The following is a 15,014-nucleotide window of genomic DNA, read 5'->3' as shown; positions in this document are numbered from 1 at the left end:
ATACTGATATTCTTTTTATTAAAAACAATGAGCCATATTTTGGTCTGACTCCTGTTTTGCTAAAAATGTGCAGCTGTTAAATATAATGCAAGTGAGTATTAAATAGTGCTTTCTCTGTCCTAGTGTGAGCACATGCATGTGTGGAATTGGCAATTCTTCTTGTCTCTCTTTTACTTTTCTTTTTTCTTTCTTTCTATTTTTTTTTCTTTTCTTTTTTTCTTTTTCTTTTCCTTTTTTTTTTTTTTTTCCTTTTCTTTTCTTTTTGGTCTTTTAAAGACAAAAGGGAATGATTTTAGCTTGGGACAACACAAGACAAACTTGGACAATTTGATGCATTTGTGAGTGAGAAAGAAGTTCTTTCTGCTGTGCTGTGAAGCGTGGCCAGATAGCCTTGGGCAGACTTGTCACAAAAATATGGAGAAAAACAACTGAATGTTTATACCAGAATGTTTATCTGGTAAAATTACCTCCACCATATAAAATAACTGCTGACACTGTTCTATGTTACCATACTGCAGATGATAGCCCTCAAAAGTCATGTCTGACACCAGGTGGTGGATGAGATAAGCAAAATGCTAGATGAAGACAGCCCACATCTGCCTTAGAAACCTTATGGCCCTGCTGCAGCACTTCCTGGCAGCAGCAAGCTCCAAAATAAACCAGGCTGCACATGAGGAAAAGTTCTCCAAGATTGAGCAACACTCTGCGTGTCCACTGCAGTCACATTCAGTGTCTTCGCCAGGCCACTGCAGTGCATCTTGGCGTAAGAGAAAAGGCTTGAGTTACCTCTACCTCGGGACTGCTTTGCTTGTCAAATCCTCTTATTCTGATAGCTATGCTGTCAAAGTTACCTTTATGTTGGTATAATAAAACCAACTCCTTGAGGAGTTTTCCCTTTGAAGGGTATCCTTTACCCTTTGAAGACCAGATTTTTCCATGAGAATAGTGCTGTTAGGTTCAGATTGCCTCTTTTACTCCCCTTTTTATGGACCACTATTTAATTTCATTGCATGAAATAACGTCCAAGAAAATATTTGGGTCAAAACATTCCATAAAGACGAGGTCTGCTGTTCCTACTGCCCTGTAATTCTCTGCCTTGGGCCATTATCAGAAAATGTACTGTTCTGCAGTCTAAACCTACCAAATCATAGACCTTGAATGCAAAATTTGAACATGAAATTTCTGGTGAAAGTGTTTGCTCTACCCAAGCAGCAGAAAGTGTAACTACTCCACATGTAAACCTCTTTAATTGGACTACAGCCTACATTCAGATTAGATATTTTCTCCTCCTCTAATCTCATCACAATCAAATATTAAGTTAGATCCAACATAAATGTCAATTCTATTAATTCTTTCTGCATAGTCCAACATAACGGAAACCTCACAATAATTTTATTATTGTCATGGGCACATTTCTCACTGCTAAATTTCTTCTCATAGTTACTGTACATCCAGAAATCTCAGTCTCCCCCGGATCTCTGCAGCGTTACCATGAGCCTGCAGTAAAAATACTGTGCACAACAGAAGTGCAAAGCAAAATATCTAGGGCAGCTTAGAATAAATCAAACAGAAATAAGGCTTTGTTTGTCAGCCACATGCTTCTTTAAATTTGATTCTGAGGAGAAGAAAAAGCCTCAGTGTTTAAAATCTTGCTCAGTCTGTGATCTGCCACTTAGGCAAGCTCAGTACTGCAAGTACGTTGACAGAGAAACTAGGTCAAGTTTCTCTGAGATGTGAGCAAGGACTCAGATGTTGTTCTGCATCACAGCAGTCTGTAGTACTTCCAGGCAGTGTGGAGGGGAGAGGACACAGAGGCAGAGCTGTTCTCCACGGGTACCAGAGCAGACAGTGGTGGTGTCTGGGGAAAGTGTCTACAGACCTTTAATTTGCATGTCTCCCCTCCTCGTCCCCGGAAAATCAGCTGCTGAGAGTAGGCCCGGAAGAGCTATTTTGCATCTAGCAAACAGCAAGAGAAAATGAAGACTTTCAGTTGTTTTATTTTGGTTTCATATGTCACCTGTTTAGTCCAGAAAATAAGCACAGCTTGCAAAGCATTGCAAGGCTCACAGCGAGATGAAAATTAGTTTCTTCAAAATGAGTCAAGGCACATCAGATGGGACACAGCTCAGACAAGGATCTCCACTGGAGAATGAGCCTCTCCTCTGACAGCCAGATGAATGTTATATGAGGCCTTCTGGGCCTTGGGCTCATTCTGCATGGACACAGACCAGCCCTGAGGAATGAACCTTCAGCACAATCAAAAACTACTACTTTCACCTTGAACAGGAAGCTGGGTTATGATGAGAGCAGGAGAGGTACTGAGGTCTGATTGTGGAGCAGCCTAGTTCCAAACAAAGCACTCGCCTCCAGATTTTCAGGCATGGATCAGAGGGACCAGTAGAAGGCACCAGTGCTGCTCCACAATCCCAACACAGCCACCTGCTTCAGCTTTTCTGAGCTGCAGATGACACCAGACTACAACCAGCCCAGACATCAGGTCATGTCATACTGTGGTATGGGTGTTAGATGTGCTACTAGTACAAATTACCCAGGTAATCATATAATCATAAAATGGCTTGGATTTGAAGGGATCTTAAAGACTGTCTAGTTCCCATCCTACTGCTGATAGCCAGGTTTCCATCTACTAGATCAGACTGCCCAGCAGCTATCCAGGCTAGCCCTGAACACCTCCAGGGATGGGGCAGGGATAAGGGAAGTTGAGCTAGAAAATGTCAGGGGATGGACCATGGTAATTAAAAGATGGAGGAGCAAACACTGGCTGTCTGTTGGGCCAAAGACCCTTTGTAGAAGTGCACAGCCTCAGTGGTCTGTCATTTCCAATCCATTTGAGCTGACAACTTAAGTATCTGCTCTTACTTCAGCAGCTTCTCCATTCAGGACTTGCTGACCCAGCTATGCTGGTGATGCATTTCCAGGCAAAAGCATTTTCTTGACTCAGAAGTCCTGACAGGAAAGCAGAATGAGCCTGTGAGCATGACCATTCTCTGTGCACATGGCACATGACTCACCTTCTTTACAGATATTTTTCCCAGAATGAGAAGAAAAGTAAAAAAAGAATAAGGAAGTACAGCAAGAAGAAACCCTCAGAAACAGAAAGAAAATAAACAAGCACTGAGGGTGTAAAAACAACTGTGTGCTACAGATAGCTCTACAAATCTTAATTACAATACTGTCACCTAAAGTTATTTTGAAGAAGCACTGGAAACACAGACACCAGCACGATGTAATGCAAGTTAGTGCATGCAAGAAGGTAGTGGATCTCAGCAGGCAGAAGGCTGCTATTAATAAGGTATATGTCAGGCCACATTCAGACTGCAAACATCTTAGTGACCTGCAAAAAGCATCCAAGTGAGAGGGTAAATGAGCTTCTGAGCTCTGTGTCGTTGCAACTTATATCCTGCTAGCAGCAGATTTAAACAAAGCTGAGGGCCTCTGCCGAGCCCCGTCTCCTGCCTGTAGAACTCACACAAACAGCAGCCATGAAGGTACAAAAAGCCATATCTCACCCATACTGTTGTTGGCTGTAATAAAGTTTTTGACTCTAGTTTAGCCAGGCATTCATTTGAAAAGGAAGAGTGGGATTCATCCAAAGAGATCAAAGCAAGCAGTAGCTAGAGAAGTGCATCTCAGCTTACCATTAATTCTCCTCGGTAAACAAATAAGAGGAACTGGTGCTTGGAGGTAGTAGCACACCCATCCTATAGTAGGCAGCAGATCTAGGCGAGCTTGGGGATTTGATGTCCCTGCACTGGTGATGCAGGGAGGCTGCTCACAAGCTCAGGTACAGATAGCCAAAAGAAGGGGCCGATCCCTGCATGCTGGAAAAAAGCTTCAGGACTACTGCCCATGAAACCACTGACCCTTGCTCTGTGGAGATCCAGTTTGTTAGAATTCCATTTAAATCAAAGGCAGCAATGATCTAGGAGAATGGAAATATATTGCTAGATTTGTCTGTTTTCATAATTTCCTAATATCTCTGCCAGTTTAAGCTTTTTCTTTATTCTATTGCTTGAAGCAGTGGGGTTTCCCCTCCTCCACTAGGCCTGGAATGGGACACCCATCCAAAATCCAACATGTAAAGCAACTCGCTGAAAGAAAAATGGAAAAATATGGAGGGAAAAGAAAACACAGTACGGAAAAACAGCAAAAAGAAACCACCTCATCAGCCTTGAGCTTTTCATACTTGTGTTTGGAAAGATAAATTCCCTGCTCAGTTCTAGAATGCTGAACAGATAGAAAGGGCTCTTTTCATCCTACGCCTGAACTAGGTACAGATAAATGCCAGCTGTCCCTTATGCAAATGCGTGGTCTGAAAAAGGTGTCCCTTCTTGTTACAGCCGCTCCAAGGAGTCTGCATAGAGCAAATCTGCACCAACTATTGTGATCCTTTGGGAACCACAGTAGGTGGGGCAGAATATGTTGTCCCAAGAGGAGAATTCTCTAGACACCTTCCCCACTCCTCAAAAGAAACAACAGCTTTTCCTCTAACAATGCTGCCTTGTGGTTTGGACTGAAATCCTGCGGCCTCTTCCTCCAGCAGCTGAGCAGACAAACCACAGGCCAGCCACTTTCTCTGTGTCTCCATTTTCCTCTTAGCAGAAAGGATAATAAAGTTACCCAGCACTTGGGAATGCAGCAGCTTTATTTCATCAATATCTATAAGGAGCTTAGTGATCCTTAGCCATAAGGGGCTCTGGAAATGCCAGCAGAAATGCTATTGCTCTGCTTTGACTTTCAACATTTCCCTGCTAAATCCACTGATTCAAACAATTTGAGTTCTGAATTTTTCTGACACAGCAAATTCAAATCAGCTTTTCACTGTGATCCGAGGGGTGAAAACGTTTTCTTTGTCAGCGAGAGGAAACGGGGAGCAGCACTGGTCTCTCTGCATGCTGCATGAGTCAGCCACAGTTTATGCACCTGCTGAGACTTACAAATCTGAATGCACTGGATGCAGTCAGAGATGCTGGTTTTGCAAACAGACGGATTTTGCAAATCCTGTTAACGTTTTCGTGTGTAAAATCTTCCCAGCAGAAAAGGAACATGTCCATGTGAGTATTGGATCCACTTACCCTTATAGATTTTGAAATAGTAGCTTCATTTTGCTCAGGCTGGAGATATAAATAGATTCATTGTAGAGTGGGCACCCTGCAGACTGCTTGTGAGAACGGTGACTTTCAGGAAATTAAATTTTAAATCGGTTGCTCTAAGCTGCAAGAGGAGGGAAGGAGGAGAGATGTGTGTCTCTACCAACACATCAGCTCTGGAGGACTCAGTTTAACCACACTATGGCAAAATAACCAGCTTGGAGACAACACAGGATCTGTGTACATGAACGGCTTGTCGTGCTCTCTCTTGATCACAGGGCTTTGTTCCAAAAAAGTTACTGGAATGTGTTGTTCTCACAGAGTTTAAGCTGCTTAGGCAGGGAAAACTGCATAATGCTTTTCCTACGTAAGCTTCAGTATTTGACATGTACTGGACTCCTCTTGTTCCATGCATCTGCTCCATGCATCCTTTTGCAGGGGAAGGGGCCAGAGAAGTAAACAAGGAAGCTGAGCCTGACAAGAAGGGGAAAAAGGGCTTGGTGCTGAGAATGCAGGAGAGATGCAGATGGACAGCAGAAGCACAGCATGTACATCAGCATTTTTCATGCAAAACTGCTGAGATTCTTCCATTCATCAACCAGCAAGACTGCCTTGGGGCAGGGCAGGCAAACCCAAATGTACTGGCTGTCCTGAATTGACTCCAGAATACACAACAAAACAAGATAGAAATGGAGTGCTGCAAAAATTAGCAATCTTCATCAGCCACAGCAAGAAACACTGTCACCCAAAGTGGCCCCTCATAGCTAGGCAGCCTCAGCCAGTGGGTTTAAGTTTGGCCATGATTTGGGCAGCCCAGGTGGCAACTTCTGGAAGACTTGTCCTTTTATTCTTTACTTAAAGGAACTTCATACCTCTGTAAGTACTGTGAGTGACACTGCTGGGTGCTAAAGCAGGAAGTCGCAGCTGGGTTATGGTCTGACAATGGAGATAAGCAAATGTTACTTTAGGTGTTGGTGTCCAACAGGCAGAGCCCCCCTCACAGACTCCACTAGGGAGATTTAAAGTCCCAGTACTTCCTTTCATTTCTAGAAACCTGCTGTATACTGTAAAATCCTAACTGTTGTTACCGGAATTTATTATATGGGCAATTAGTGTAGGCAATCCCATCATTGCTAATGGGATTTATCTGACAAAATCTCACATGTGTTATTCTCCTAGAAAAACAAGCGATCAAGTTTTTGGCTTGGCCTAAGTTTCCAAAGATAAATGTGTTCCCTCATTTATTACTAACTGCACAGCTTGTGGCCATGTGGTGTGAGTATAAACAAGCTGAACAAATGTCTAGTAGGGAAAGGAATAAAATGTTAATGCAAATAATTGATTTGGTGATCTCTTTGCAGCCAGTGAGACAGATATTTCATTGCCAGGATTGCCTATGTCATATAACGACCGTGAGATTAGCACTTAATGACTAGAGATTGTTTCTTTTCCCTCCCAATCATAAAAGCTGTGTTGATCTACCCAGAACATATCACAGAATCACACAGAATCAGAATCTAAATAGATGTGCAAGCAAATCCATGAGCAGAACAGCCAGACCAGGCTGTATTTATTTCTGTGCACTGACATGGAGCAGACCTTGGTGATAAAGATATCTCAAGCAGAATGGGGCAGAGGACAAAAACTGAGGAGAAGGGCCAGCACTTGAGCTGTCTCCCCTTGGTAATACAAGGTCATGAGGTTATATCCATCCAGAGGAGGATGGATGAGGCAAAGCTTCAGTACAGTACAGTACAGTAAAAGTAATGTCAGACAGAGCTGCTGTGCACACAGAGCAGCGCTCCCTTTCTGCTTGTTATACGTATGTCCCACCCCCAAGCCCAAATGTTAACCACATGGAGCTGCTGCAGCAAATCTCACCTGTGCAATACCCAAAACACTTCTCCAATACATTCTTGGCCCCCCAGAAAAACTTGCTTTGAGATGTGGTTTCCTGGTTCAACCCTCATGACTTTCTGCAACATTTCAAAGCTTGCTGAGCAAGGCTGCTCTTCACTCAAAGGGCCCAGTGTCTGAACTCTGCCTGTTAGCAACACCTTTCAACACAGAACAGCTAGAACTATTATTTTGCTTTTGACTACTTCTGGAACACATTCTAGTCCTGAAAGATCTGACCTTTCACAAACACTCATGCTGCTACAAGTGTTGCTAGAAGTGCTGAGTACTGTGATTGGGATTTTCAAACATGTGAAGGATTAGGTGCCCGCTTCCTTGTGTTTTTCAGAAGGAGAGGATGATTCTGCAGGCAGCATGTGACAAAAGTGCTCTCAGGCATGCTGTGAGTATGCTTACATCCTTACTCATCACATGGCCTGGGGCAAGATGTGTAGGGTTTGTGTTAAAATCATGCAGAGCTTCTTGTTCTGCAAGAAAGAAAACCTTAAAAAGGAACAAGCTACAGACGTAGATGAACATTCATCTGGTATTGAAAAGAAATGTACAGAGGCATCTAAATTCGGCTTCTATCTATCTATCTGATAGCAATGATCCCAAGTGCTGGTGTTGAAAGCAGAACTCAAAAACCAAATCTGTCCCTATTGCATTATGTCTTAAATGCTGAAGTATATAGCCTATTTCCTGCCCTGGGTCTATGTCACCAGGTGAACTGGCTGTTGGCATGATGGGCTTTGTTAGTGCCAGTGCTTTGCCTCGGGCAGACAGTGACCTCAGCAATGAACAGTGTGGGATGAACGAAGGGACCCACACATTCCTTATGGTCTATCTCTTCACCCCTTCTGCTAATGCTCACAAGAGTAGAAGCCAAACTCAAGATATCAGTTTGAAGCAGTGCTGTCATACACCTAAATGTCAAGCACAAAATCAGCATTGGTAAATAAAATAAAACAAGACAGGACACTTTGGGTCACTCCACCTCTGTAATTGTTCAAGTTCAGATTGGACAGGATTTTGGATTACCTCATCTAGTGAATTATGTCTCTGCTTATGGCAAGGGAGAAGTCTTGAGGGTCTTCAAAGGCCCCTTCCAACCCAAACCATTCTAAGATTTACACATCTAGATGAAATGCTATGAGATGCTATGCTATGGTTCAATATCTTAGTGAGTAGTAATGGTGATAGGAGGACAGTTGGACTAGATGATCTTGTAGGTCCTTTCCAACCTTGTGATGCTATGATTCTGTAATTCCATGTTCTTAAATGCAAAGAGTGATGCAGTGATGCCCATTGAGCTCTGCACCTCCAAACCAGAACAGCCACCTCATTGCTACCTGGTGACCTCTGCTCTCCTCTGTGAGAGCTGTGCCATTAGACTTTGGGCAATGCTGGTTCGGTCACATCAAATCCCTTCAAGTGATCGTGCTAATTAATAACTGATCGGGAAGAATGTCTAGCCTGTGCCCTGGCCCTGAGTGGCTTCCTACATGTAGTTAAAGGGCCTGACTCAAGAATGACATCCAAAGCTCAATTTTCTCAGCACTGTGAGTTGTGCTGAGCCTGTTAGTCTGAACTGGGAATTCCCAGTGGGGTCAGAATTCCCCCGCAGTTAGTGAGAGTCTAGAGACCGTGTACTGTCCCATTTACAGCCTATTTCCACTGGGCAAGCAGTGAACCCAGATGTCTGGTTTTGATAGAAAACATGTTTTCCCTATTTTTTGTCACTCCCTCTCTGCCGCTCTTATGTTTGCTTCATCCAGCTGTGACTCCTTGCTCACTGCAGTCACGCAGACATAATGAGACATCCATAAATGCAGTACTTAATACCTGAGCTTGATCCTATGCAACACTGCAGAGCAGTATCAATCGGTAACATAAAACTGGGTGCATAGGAAAGGAATTTGTTAGAAATGTTCTCTAAATCCATCTCCAGAAAACAAGAAAAAATAACCGGCAAATGTCACTTTATTTCTGGTTTTCCATATTTAATTGATACAACTGTGGGTGGACATGCAAAAAGAATTGTAGGTGTCCTGCTGAATTAATTTTGGAGGCAACTGATGATGCCATGTTACATTATAAATAATGTCTGCCTAAAGCAGTTGAATTCATTCTTATAATGTGTTTTTTTTTTTCCTTAAAATCTTGGTGCCATGCTCTATGAAATGACAGAACTCCCACTCCCTTCAGTAAGTTTTGGATCAGTCCCTGCAGGATCTGCCCACATGAGCTTTGCAGAGCAAGCACTTGTGAAGACAGCAGCAACAGATTAATGAGGCCATTTCTGTGACCAAGTATTTGCCGACAGGGGTTAAGTTTGCATGGCCAAGCACTAACAGTCTTAAGTCATCATCTTAATAGCCTGGACATTCATTACATTGAAATTGAAATGAGTACATCTCAGGCCTAGAGTTGCAAATGATTAATGCAGGAAAGATAACTGAGCATGTAAAGTGAAGAGTATATGCGTGTCATTCAGAGAGTCATCCTCAAAGTTTGGAAGCCTGTGAGTCCAATGAGTGGCATGTATTATTGTACAAACATCCCACTGACAACTAAGCCCAGTGTCTGATGTCTATATGAGCACTGGTATCACTGCTTGCACAGAAATCTATTCCTTTTCGCTATAGTATGAGCTGCCCATGCATGATGGACAACAGAGCATGAGCAGTAAGGCCAGTTTGAACCATCTGATGTGAGGAAATTGGGAGTTAATTCTAATAACTGACTGCAAGCACAGAGAGAAGGTTTAAATAAATATGCTTTAGAGCAGGGACATGCGTTATGTTTGGAAATCCGGGCAGACTCTTTCTGCCGTCTGTGTTTTGTTTCTGAATCCAATGCTATCAAAATGAATAAGCTGTTTGCTCTTTCGACTGCACACCACATGACAGCTAGTTTCCATCCAAAAGCTTTGGCCCTTGCATGTAAATTGATCCTGTAAAGTTAACTCCTTTGTTCAAGAGGTTAAGTATGTGATGTATCAATTGAGCTTTTTGTGTAAAAGCCACAGAGCTATATAATTTCTGAGCCATATGTGTATTGTAGAATAATTTGCAGTAAAGGTATGTGGAGGAGCAAAGATGGATCACAAAAAAAAAAAAAATGCAGGCTCCAGTTCAAGAAAATATCCATTTAGAGCAGAATTTAAGCATATGCTTAACTCCCATTGAAATATGGCTTCTAATCATGTTTCAGGTTAACCATGTGGTTAATGCTGGCCCAGTGGGGAGGGATTTATGCAAATGCTTAAAACCTCTGAACTAGGCAGGGGTTACAAAAAGGCCTCTCAAATCTGCACTGACAAGATTAGGGATCCAAACTCACACCCAGCCTATAGCAGATGTCCCAGAAAAAGCCACCAGGGAAAGAAAAAGTCTGAAGGAAACAGGATCATCAGGAGATATTTCAGAAAGGCCAAACATGCAAGCAGGGTTTGACCCTGTCTGTGAAACACAGAAATTACTCTTCTCCAGGATGAAGCAGCACAGTTAGGAGATGAGGATGCCAGGGGCTTCACCAGCCTGCAGGGAACCTCTTCTTACAGTGCAGGCTAGATGAACGCTGAGAGCATCAGCTGGAACTCTGGAGATCCATTTGTTGTTCTTACTCACATATTGGCCATGACCTTGGGCTACATTCCCTCTGCTGTGTTGCAACACTAGCATCCATCCCAGACACCCATGTGGCAGCGGAGGACCAGGAGATACTCACAGGCATGGAAGACCTCAGAATTCCTTTTTGTAGGTGTAAAAATTCCTCCATCCTGTGTCCTGGTTGCCATCACCATAAATATATCCCAGGGAATACAAAGGGCTTCTATAAAAGTAGCTTTGCAACAATGAAAAACTCAGAATATAAGATGAGAAAAAGGAATCTTCATTGAAGGAAACAGTACTGTCTTTGCATTGTCTTCTTCAGTGAAACTGGTGTTGCCTAGGTAGAATGACGTCTCCTCTGACATCTTAATCCCCACCGCCTACCCTGCTGGCAGTGGGATCATAAGCATCTTTGGCAACAGACAATTGGCATTTTCAAAACATGCTAAATTCTTCCCTTCTGCTGCAGTGCATCTGGACACAGAACATACTGGCAGCCTCGCTCAACATTATCATTTTATTAGAAACTCTTGAAGGAGTATATTTGTCTTATGCCTTCAGATTTTTGTTATTTCTCTCTGGTAGCAAGAACCAACAGCGCTCAAGGTACTTCCCAAAGAAAATAAAGGCACAGCCTCTGCCCTGCAGAACCATCAATCCCCTTAAGATCCTTTGCAGTACTGTGAAATAGGAGAACCAGAAATCTAACACCAACGTTGTGAAAATGTGAAGGTACTTTTAATATTTCTCTTATGTGTGTGTGTGTGTATGTGTGTATGTGTGTTTAATCTTTGTCTCTGTAATAGCGAGGTCTATTTTTCTCACTGTAATCGGGTAGTCTGGGAAAAGCAATGCTTCCCTTGATTTCACTGCCTTAATCCTGCTCATGGTTCAAGGCAGAGCACTGTATCAGCTATAGCACTGAGAACCTATTGTGGTCTTCCTCCTTGGCACCTCTAACACCAGAGCAAAGCCTGGGATCACACTGACTCCAGGACTTGCACTGATTTCAGGAGCATGATCAGGCTCTGGTCTGAACTGAAACAGCACAGCTCCACTGCCTACCCAGAGCCCTGCCACTTTCTCCCAGGTGGAGATCTGGCCCTCAGCCTCCATTAATTATCATTGCAATTCAGGGATGCAGAATATGTTTATCAAAGAGCAGAGAGAGCCTGGTCAGCTGCATGGGCTTACAAAAGGAAAGGTGTTTGCTTATCTCAGCTCCAAGGGGCAGCATCTTGGTGACAGTGAGCACAGGTCTGCCAGGGGCAGGCTGCTCTCACTAATGTTAACTAGAGCTGATGGAAAGAGGCTAGACAGCTCCTCTGAGTCCCACCCTGCCCTATTTTTCTATGATATCTCTTATTTAACCAGGAATCAAGTCTTCCCCATTGGTACGAATTATATCACCTGAGGCCAGGCAGTGTGTTACAGAAGCAGAGGGCTCGGTTCAGGCGCAGCTTTGAGGATGAAGTTCAGTTTCAGGGTCCAGAAACTATGGAGGGTGTTACAAGGAGCTCTGCGAGGAGTAGGGCCATGCATGATGAAGGTAATGGGCAAATTCAGGCCAGCAGAATTTCCCTGTGCATTTTACTGACTGTTTTGGGAGGTTTTGCATGGATTAGGGTAGGATTTATCTGACTGCTGTGCCAAGCCAGCGTTGGTTCACAGAATCCTTTTTATTTTTTAACTGTGTCAGTGTTCCCTAGCTGGCATCTCTCTCCCTGAATCTGCCCAGCCAGTAAGAAGGGAAGATTTATTTCCAGCTTTTGTACTATAGCAGGGGGTGAGGGGAGGCTGCTTTTGTCTGCTTTTAAAGGGACACCCCCTCCTCTTCTTTAATATCCAGGGCTAAAGTAGGCGGGGGATGCTGGCAATTGTCCCTCAGCATGAGGGCACAGATACCAACACAAAGCCCCCCCAGATGCACGTGTGCCTGTCTGATGACTGCTGTGGGAGCTGCCTGCATATTTTAGGAGACAATTAGGCCAAGGCAGTGTCTGCTGCCTATTCACTCTTTGTCTCCACCCTGGGGAGCAGGAGAAATGATTTATGAAGGGAATAGACTTAACGTCTTCTGGCTTTGGTCAGCTGTGGTGTGAAAATAACTTCATTCAAGGCAATTAGTATCAAGCCCTAATTAAAAACAAAAGTGCTGTAGCACCTAGAGCATGGCCTTGGAGTGGGTGGAAAACAGGCAATGGGGAATGGGCAGGAGCACCATCACACAGGTATGTGAGGGGCAAAGGCAGGCAGCCCTCAGCCATGCTCATGTCCTCACAGGGGCTTCTCCAGCAAGAAGAAAGTAGGAAAGCATCCACACTGCTCTGCTGGAGCTGGCAGTGACCTGAAAGGCTGGAAGGAGTCTGGCTGGGGCGGGCTGCTTGTGTGCATCCAGACAGAGCAGGAGGGACTAGTGCTGCTCTTCACAGCAAATCCTCACTAATCCTCCAAAAGCAGAGACAAAAACTAAACAAGGGATGCAGCCTGAGCTTGCTCGGGTGGTTCTGTTCAACTTCTGGCACTTGCCCAAATGGGGCTGGGTAATCCTCCCGCCCTCCTGCAAGGTTTGCCCCAGGAACAGCGATAAGGCCTTTGTGCTGGGCCTCAGGCCCTGCTGCTGCCTGCAGCCCAGCGTGGAGCCCCATATTAGTACTCTCATTAAAAATGTGCTTTTTCTGCCCTTGTGCCTGGCCCTGTGTCAGGTTCTTTTAAAGATGATGATCAAAACGGTTACACAGAGGGTGTTTTGTGGTTGAGACTTCTATTTGGCACTCCAAATCACTGTAACCTCTACCAGGTGTCCTACTGGGAGGAATGGCTGACCCATGCTAATCCCTGCACGCTGCTGGGGACTTTTCTAACAATATAACAATGCTGACAAGTGCCAGCCCTGGGACAATCCCCTGGCAATATGTAATTCATTGGTCAAGATATAGGTTAGATATCTTCAGTGCATTCAGGTGACTACAAGACTTTTGTGATTGAAGTAGCAGCTTTGCAACACTAATGGTTTTGGAGAATAGTGTAAGACTGCTTATCTGGGTAAAGCAGTCCTTGCTTGAGCCAAAGTCACCATGTGCCCTCACCTCCTACATCACCCATTTGCACTGCACATGAAAAATCCCTGTGCATTCACCACACACTAGACCTGAGAATGGGCTGAGCAGGAATCCAGGGCAATCTCAGGCTGCATGCTTTACAAGTTGCTCCATATAGTGGAAAATAAATTATCCCAAATGCTAGGAAAATTTATATCTGAAGTTTGCTTCTTGAGCTAATTTAGAGCTATGTTGAAATACTTCAGCTAAGTATCTGTTTGCCTCATTGTAGCTTAGTAAATCAGATGACACATTGCAGTCAATTAAACCAACAGTATGACAGTAAACAGTAATGTACAGTGTGCCGTAGTACAGTATGCAGTCATGTCTACTGTGGTAAGAGGAACTCATCAACAAGCCTGTACTAAAGCATAGGCCTTCTGGCAAGATTTCCATAAAAAGAAGAGGCTTCCTTATTTGAGGTTTCAATTATTAGGTTCCTGTTCCTACAAGGAACTGATGTATGCCATCACCCATCCAAGTTATTCTGAGATGTTTTTCACTTCAGATCTGCCTGCAACTCTATGAATCATTTCCCCACAATTATGTGCATGTATTAAAAAATGTTTGGTGTATTTAAAATCTTCAGCTAATTGTCAGTCTTGGGTCCCTTCAGCATAGCCTACTGAAAAGATTTTTAAGATTAACTCTTCTATTATTAACAAGGATTATATAAACTGGGGGAATATCATTGCAAATTCCCAGGTTCAATTCTCATCTCTCTAAAGCACATCTTTAGCAATAAGCAACAGTGTTTTTTAATGCATCTTGGGAGAATTCTACTGGGACAAACAGCATGATCTGTATCCCAATGAGGAGGAAATATTGTGATAGTGCCTGTGCTAGAAGAAAATAAAAAGCAATGTTCTAATTTTAGGATCATGCCTAAGCCTGGAACAACAAAGCACTGCTCAAGCAGGTAATAAACTTTAACCACGTACACCATTTTCAGTGACTTCAACAAGAATTAGAAATGAGATTTTGGTAGGGAGGTTTGTCATTTTAATTTTAACAGGAAATTAAATATAAAATGCTATTTCATAGCACAGCAAGTCTGCTGAATTCAGAGAGCAGGTCTGACTTTTTTTACAGTCCCTTATCCTTGAAGATCCTCATTGTATCACCAATATTAAATTCAACAGTTTTCCACAGAGGAAATCTGTCATTTATTTCCTTTATGGTCCTTACTGAGCAAATACAGAGAAAATAAAGTTTACTGTGGCACAAGGGAGATTTATATTTGAAGTCACTTTTCAATCACTAGCAGTTACAAATATCTGGACCCGTGACTG

At 43.3% G+C, this 15,014-nt stretch overlaps 1 protein-coding gene across 3 annotated transcripts in view; it reads left to right on the top strand.

Moving 5' to 3' along the window:
• Positions 1 to 11,082: 11,082 nt before the first annotated feature.
• ASAP1 (ArfGAP with SH3 domain, ankyrin repeat and PH domain 1) overlaps positions 11,083 to 15,014 on the top strand; it is a 153,089-nt gene continuing 149,157 nt past the window's right edge. For all 3 annotated transcript variants that reach the window (XM_015856318.2, XM_015856317.2, XM_015856316.2), the window contains exon 1: positions 11,083 to 11,353. The gene's annotated coding sequence lies outside the window, so the exon portion shown is untranslated. The remainder of the gene's footprint in view (positions 11,354 to 15,014) is intronic.

The sequence above is a fragment of the Coturnix japonica genome, chromosome 2 (genome assembly GCF_001577835.2).
Source record: "Coturnix japonica isolate 7356 chromosome 2, Coturnix japonica 2.1, whole genome shotgun sequence".
In the NCBI taxonomy this organism is placed as follows: Eukaryota; Metazoa; Chordata; class Aves; order Galliformes; family Phasianidae; genus Coturnix; species Coturnix japonica.
This window is presented reverse-complemented; position numbering and strand designations above follow the sequence as displayed.